The following is a 6,722-nucleotide window of genomic DNA, read 5'->3' as shown; positions in this document are numbered from 1 at the left end:
AACAGGCTCCGCCTCGCGCCCGCGCGCTAACGGGACGGAGGTCTTCCGTTGACGCCACGCGCGGCGTGCCTGTGTCACCCCGTGCGGGACTTTCCCTGCCGGGAGCCAGCCAATGGGGCGGCGCGGGGCGGCGGACCAATGGGCAGGCGCGTCTCAGCGGCGGGTGGGAGCGAGGCTGGCGGCGCTGGCGAGCCGGGGGCCGCAGCCGCCGAGGGAGGACGGAGCTTGGCGGGCCATGGAGCGCAGGGCGAGGAGGCGCCGCCGCGACAGCCGCAGCCCCGAGCACTAGAGCCGGCCGCCACCGCCGGGTCCCGACCGAGCAGCCGCTCCCAGCCGCCTGCGCTTCCCCGCGCCGGGGCCGCCGCCGCCGCCGCCGGGCGGGTCCCGAGCCCCCTTCCCCGCCCGCCGCCTCCCCTATGCGGCGGGGCTGGAGGAGCCGGAGGCCTCGCTCGCCCGGGAGGCTGCAGCCGGGGGACGGCGTGTGAGGAGGGGCCGAGCCCTGCGCGCCCAGCACCGACCTGGGGTGAGGAGCGGGGCGAGCTGGGGGGGGGCGAGTGGGGTTCGAGGTCGGGGAGCAGCGCGGGGTAGGAGAGAAGGGCCTCGGGGCGGGGAGCAGTGGGAGTCCCGTGGGGGGGGAGGGGGCGCGTGCCTGGGGGGGAGCCCCTCGGTGCGGGGGGGAGAGGGCGCGTGCGGGGGGGGCAGTCCCGTAGGGGGGAGGGGGTGCGTGCCTGGGGGGGGCAGCCCCTCGGTGCGGGGGGGAGGGGGTGCGTGCCTGGGGGGGGCAGCCCCGTAGGGGGTGCGGGGGGGAGGGGGCGCGTGCGTGGGGGGGGAAGGACAGCCGTGCGGGGGGAGGGGGGTAGGGGCAGCCCCTCGGTGGGGGGGAGGGGCAGTAGCACTTGCTAGAAGAAACAATATGAAAAGTTGTCTGAAATGGTAATTTCCGTTTCCCATTTCATCATCCCTGGGTAGGCGTTAGCTCTGTTCGTGCAGAGGGGGAAGCTGATCTGCTTGAAGCCAGCAAGGCTCGTTGATCTGCATTTATTTTTTTCCTGTTTAATCTCTAAATTGCTCAGTATTTTTCTCCTTGGAAAAGCTTTTGTGCACTGGTGGAAGGGGTTGCACTCCAGCCTTGCCCCTTAGCAAAAAACAGCTGCACTTTGCCAGTCTAGAATTTACACCCCCCTTAGTTCATGAGATTGATTGCATGTTTATAAAGGCAAATCGTGTCTCTTCCCCCTCCAAGAAGCCTGGAGGAGCTGAGCCCTGCAATGCCCTCTGCCCTTTTCCAGAGAGAGCAGCTGTCTTGTGAGGGTGGGGGTGTGTGTGGATTGAAAATCAGCCTGTTCATTGAGACACAAGAGCTGGTGTGTTTACAGATTGGCTTCTACACTAAGGTTGTAGATCTGTTTTGATATCTAGTTGCAGGAAAGGGCTCCCCTCCCTCCCCCTTTCTGTGGTTTTGTACACAAAGTGCTCACTTACTACCAGGAACCTGGCCCTATAGACAGTGAAAACAAATCCCAAACAGTATCCTTAAAGCAAAATTAATCTTCTGAGATGACTCCAGAAACTGGGCATAGACAGGATAGTTTTGTCAGTTAGACAAGGATGTTAAAGGGACAATGTCAACTTGAAAATCATATTTATTTGACTATTTAGTAACTGCTATAATTACTTGAAACTTCTGACTGAAGGAAGGTTGTTAATTACATGTTTTTCTGTGCTGTTTAATCAGTTTGACACACTTTTGTATATAGTCACATTCACTGTTTCCCATGTTCTTCCTTTTCTGGAAAGAAAGAAAGGAAAAAAAAAAAACCTTAGAAAGCAACCCGTGTGCATTTTAAAAAGTTTTTTAAATGTGTCATGTTGTTTAAAGTGTGTTCTATCAGGAACTAGATTTTTTTGTCATTAGTTAATAAGAATAAGTTGATTCTGTCCCTTTCAAGTGGTAGAGGAGTCCCCAAATAAAAGGTGTACAGTGCGACACTTTTGAATGGTAACAGTGGGTTACAGTATAAATGCATAATTATTACAGAGAAAGTGAAATATGATCCATATTTGACTCCCTCTCCATGTCTGAAGAGAGAAATTCTTAAGCATATTGTTTGATATGCTAATGAAACATCAGTGCTGAAGTGGTATGACCTGTTTTGTTCTTTGGGAAGGGTTCAGTTAGTGGCAGATCTTTCTATAGAGCAATCTATATTTTTGTGTGGGAGGTTCTGTGGAACTCTATCTATTTGGGGCCACACAGATACTGATTACTCTTAGTAGTGAGTATTGGAGGAGGCCTAGGAATTTAGATACTACCTTCCTTGGCATGTTGGTTACTCTGTAGGTGTTTTGTGTTCTATGATTCGTTCAAGTGCTTTTGTTCTAGTGTGAAGCTGTTTTTTTAAATCTAAATGGTTGGCCCCTCTCCATCTTCTTATCTAAATGTGATCCAAATGATTAACTGAATTTTTCCTGTCTCCAAGGGGAGTTGTTTTTGGTAGCAGTGAAGTTAGAAGTGTCCAGTTGTGAATCTCAAACTCGATATTCGTATACTTTTATTTTCCACTTATGCACCTCTTTCTAGTCTCATAATATTGTAATGTATTTTATTTTTACTTTGACAAGTTGTCCCTATGTTGGTTTTGTGGGTGGGAGCATTGGTGAGAAGGAAATACAAATTTGCATTGATGTTATGGTGTTGGTTTTTTTGCATGTGTGACAGAGCACCTGTTTAGATTATACCTTTCAGTTTTAGAAGCAGCTTTGTATAATTTGAAAATGGATGAAAGGTAGCTGCTTAGAACATAAGTAGAATATAAAATAAAGTGGACAAAGTCTTGTATAGTTTCCCTCCTTTTGAGAGTTTTGTCGTGCACCCTTATGCTGTTCAGTAGAGCAGGCACGTGTGTTTCTCTAGGGTCAGTGTAGACTAGTCACGTTGATCATACTTCACCAACGTTTGCTCCCTCGGTAAACGAGATGGATTACTTACTATAGGTGGTGGTTATTTTAACTGTGTAATTACACACAGAATAAAAAATGGCATTTTGTTCTGTAAATATATTGGAAAGAAGGGTACTAAGATGGATACTTTTTTTTTGCGTTTAGTCCATTTTGTTTCCTTTAAGGCTTGGCAGTGTCATGTTTTTCAGATGTAGGCTTAAAATTTTTTGTCTGACTTTGTATCATAAAAAGCAGACCAATAGTTTACATACGTAAGCATCGTAACAGGATAATTTGAGACTCCTAGGTCTTACTGACCACCCAACTACATTTTGACGCCTACAACGATGAATGTTATAGGACTTCTTTAGAGCCACTGAATAATGGAGGTAAATTAGAAAAAACTGCATTTTCAGCATTACTGTAAAGTGAAGAATCTGCACTATTTAAAAACTGCTTACACCATATGTATATTCTCATGGGTTCGAAAATAAATTTTTTTAGGGATGGGGCATTCCTCTTATTCTGGAGGTTCAATAAAAATTGGAAGTTCTAATTACTATGGAAAAATTTTTCAAAGGAGACAAAAGTTGAAGGACAATCTGGCTCCAGGAGTGTGTTTTTTATAACATTCCCAGGTGACAGTTTTCTGTTGTTTAAGAGCATTTCCCTCTCTCTCTCCTGTGTGGACTAGTTGAATTTCAGGTATTCCATGATGGACTGCAATATAGATTATAACTGTCCCTTGGTACTGAAATACTATGGTGGTGGATTGCTTTGCAAATGCCTCACGGATACCAATAGATCCCACAACAGCAAATCCAATATGTTTGGAAATAGTTAGATCGGGGTGGGCAAACTTTTTGGGCCGAGGGCCACATCTGGGTGGGGAAATTGTATGCAGGGTTGGGGCAGGGGGTTGGGGTGTGGGAGGGAGTGAGGGGTGTGGGATGGGGTGCAGTGTGCAGGAACAGGCTCAGGGCAGGGGATTGGGACAGAGGAGGGGTGCATTGTGCAGGTGGAGGCTCAGGGCAGGGGTGCAGGAGGGGTGTGGACTGTGGGAGGGAGCTCAGGGCAGGGGGTTGGGGTGTGACGGGGCTCAGGGCAGGGAGTTGGGGTGCAGGCAGGGAGTTGGGGTGTGGGGTGCAGGAGAAGTTCGGGCTCCGGCCCAACGCTGCTTACCTAAAGTGGCTTCGGGGTGGTAGCAGCGCGCACCGGGGCCAGGGCAGGCTCCCTGCATGCCTGCCCTGGCCCCATGCCGTACTGTTCTGGGAAGCGGCCAGAATTATGTCCCTGCGTGGCTCTGGGGGAGGGTACAGCGCACATGGCTCCGCGTGCTGCCCTTACCAAGCCTCCAGGTACCTCCCCCAAAGCTCCCATTGGCTGCGGTTCCCCGTTCCTGGCCAGTGGGAGTTGCGGGGGGAGGGCGGTGCCTGGAGGCAAGGGCAATGCACAAAGCCCTCTGCCCCCACCCACCAGGCCCCAGGTATGTGGTGCCGGCTGCTTCTGAGAGTGGCACAGGGCTTGCGACACCACGGGGGGCAATCCTGCGGGCTGGATCCAAAGCCCTGAGGGGCCGGATCCAGCCCGCGGGCCGTAGTTTGCCCACCCCTGAGTTAGATGGTAGTTATTCTAATGGTATATTCATTGGCTGCTTTTTTTCTTCATTTTATTTAGCTGGTGAGAATGCAGTAAAGGCAGCTTGTCTGTTGTCATGCTAACATGTATGAGCATTACAGCTATTACACCTGTTAAATGAGATTAAGGAGAGAGATTCCTTTTCTCCTTAGTTAAGGTTGAGATTAGTGTTTTATTATAAACTTTAATTGTACTTAATTTAAACCAATTTGTTTGAAATTTTGCAGGGACGAATACATATGCTGCTTTTAAATATGTTGTTTTGCAACTAGACTGAGCATGGGCATGTAGTTTCTGTATCTGGGGCTACAACATACCTCTTAAGGTCTGAGCCAAGTATTATATAACTTATGTGCCATGGGTGCAGGGTAGTGAGAAATCATATGGACTCGAATTACTTGGTGTCACAGGCACACAGTACACAAAGTGGATTTATACAGCCATGGGCTTATTAAAACCTCCTTAATCAAAATGTCTCTATTTTACATTGTAATGTGCAGTGGGTTATGAGGATGGAAAGTTGTTAATACTTGAGGTCAGAGTTAATGCTGTTTGACTTTAACAGCACCTTGAATTTTCAGACTTTTATAATGTTGAGAAAATTACAGCATTTTCAAGTACCTTCCCTTATGTAATTAAGATAGTTGTAATCTTAATTTCAGGTTATTGAAGCCTATTGTTTGATAATATATCAGTTCATCCTTACTATTCACTTGTGACCCAGTTGTGAGTGGTGTCCACCTCTAATAAATACAATTAATCTTTACAAACTTGCAAAACAAACAAAGTCACTTAAATGCTAGTAGAAGAGGAAAACCTGTCCAAAACATTCTCTGGTGAAAAAGGCAAGCAGCATTACTTCAGTTTGTGAAACTTCCACCGCCTGAGTGAGCTATCTCCAAACCTGCTTTAGTTTTTATCCTGCAAGTAGGATGCCAATCCCATAAAAGATCCATACCACTTGACTGATGAGAGACTGCTGCTTCATTTATTTGAGCAAAATATTTTTTAAAGATGGTGTTAAGTTCTGTGGCTCCAAGAGTAACAGTCCTCACACACAAAAGATCTTGCTTTGATCTGATGGCTTTCAAGATTCATTTCCCATCATTGAGATCCATTAAGACTGTTAGTGGCATCTTCAAACTCTTTTTTTCTTTACATGAGTCCTTAGGATGATTGTCTGTGTTTGAGTTCTTTTTAATAACTAAAATGAGTAATTGGGGAATGAGAGAGAAAATTCAGTCAGTGTTATCAGAAGCTTCTGTTACCAAGAATCCCACTGTTTACTCTTATTTCCTGCCTCTTCTATTCTTTGAGGCTTCCTAGAGATTTTAGGCAAGCTATCCAGTAGTCTCAGATGTGGGGATGGTTGAACACTTACATATACTTTAGCTAATCTGAGAGAGAGTGACAGGTGAGCCATGGGGCTTTCTAACCATTGGTGGAAATGGTGAACCTCATAAGTAACTAGACCAGACTCTTCCGTTTACCATACTCCTACAGGTTTTCCATATTGGGCTCAGTTTGTGACACTATTTTGCTTTGTCATGTGCCCGTCCAAATTTTTAAAACACAAGTTGCTGATATTCTTTCTAATGAGGTTAGCGAGTTGATGTGTTGAATTTTTAAGGTGCAGTGACCCTTTGAGCTCCTATAAGGCAGTGGTTCTCAAAGCCGGTCCGCCGCTTGTTCAGGGAAAGCCCCTGGCGTGCCGGACTGGTTTGTTTACCTGCCGCGTCCGCAGGTTCAGCCGATTGCGGCTCCCACTGGCCACTGTTCGCCGCTCCAGGCCAATGGGGGCTGCGGGAAGCGGCAGCCAGCACGTCCCTTGGCCTGCGCAACTTCCTGCAGCCCCCATTGGCCTGGAGCGGCGAACAGTGGCCAGTGGGAGCCGTGATCAGCCGAACCTGCGGACGCGGCAGGTAAACAAACCGGTCCGGCGCGCCAGGGGCTTTCCCTGAACAAGCGGCGGACCGGCTTTGAGAACCACTGCTATAAGGAGCTCTGTTGTCCTGCACCATACGGTGAAATAGATTGGGAAGAACCATGCAGTATATGCTATCAGTTGGGAAGGCCTCTGGCCTCATTCAGACACTGTATTCCCTCTCTGTTCTTGCTGCTACAGTTGGTTCACAAGCTCTTAT

At 48.1% G+C, this 6,722-nt stretch overlaps 1 protein-coding gene across 5 annotated transcripts in view; it reads left to right on the top strand.

Annotated features, from left to right (window-relative positions):
* The first annotated feature begins 206 nt into the window (after window positions 1-206).
* Window positions 207-6,722, top strand: part of ANKRD11 (ankyrin repeat domain 11) — a 234,416-nt gene continuing 227,900 nt past the window's right edge. For all 5 annotated transcript variants that reach the window (XR_013347705.1, XR_013347704.1, XM_077831391.1 and 2 more), the window contains exon 1: window positions 207-523. The gene's annotated coding sequence lies outside the window, so the exon portion shown is untranslated. The remainder of the gene's footprint in view (window positions 524-6,722) is intronic.

Source organism: Eretmochelys imbricata, chromosome 12 (assembly GCF_965152235.1).
Source record: "Eretmochelys imbricata isolate rEreImb1 chromosome 12, rEreImb1.hap1, whole genome shotgun sequence".
NCBI classification, from domain to species: domain Eukaryota; kingdom Metazoa; phylum Chordata; order Testudines; family Cheloniidae; genus Eretmochelys; species Eretmochelys imbricata.
The sequence above is the reverse complement of the archived record's forward strand: the minus strand, read 5'-3'. Positions and strand labels throughout refer to the sequence as shown.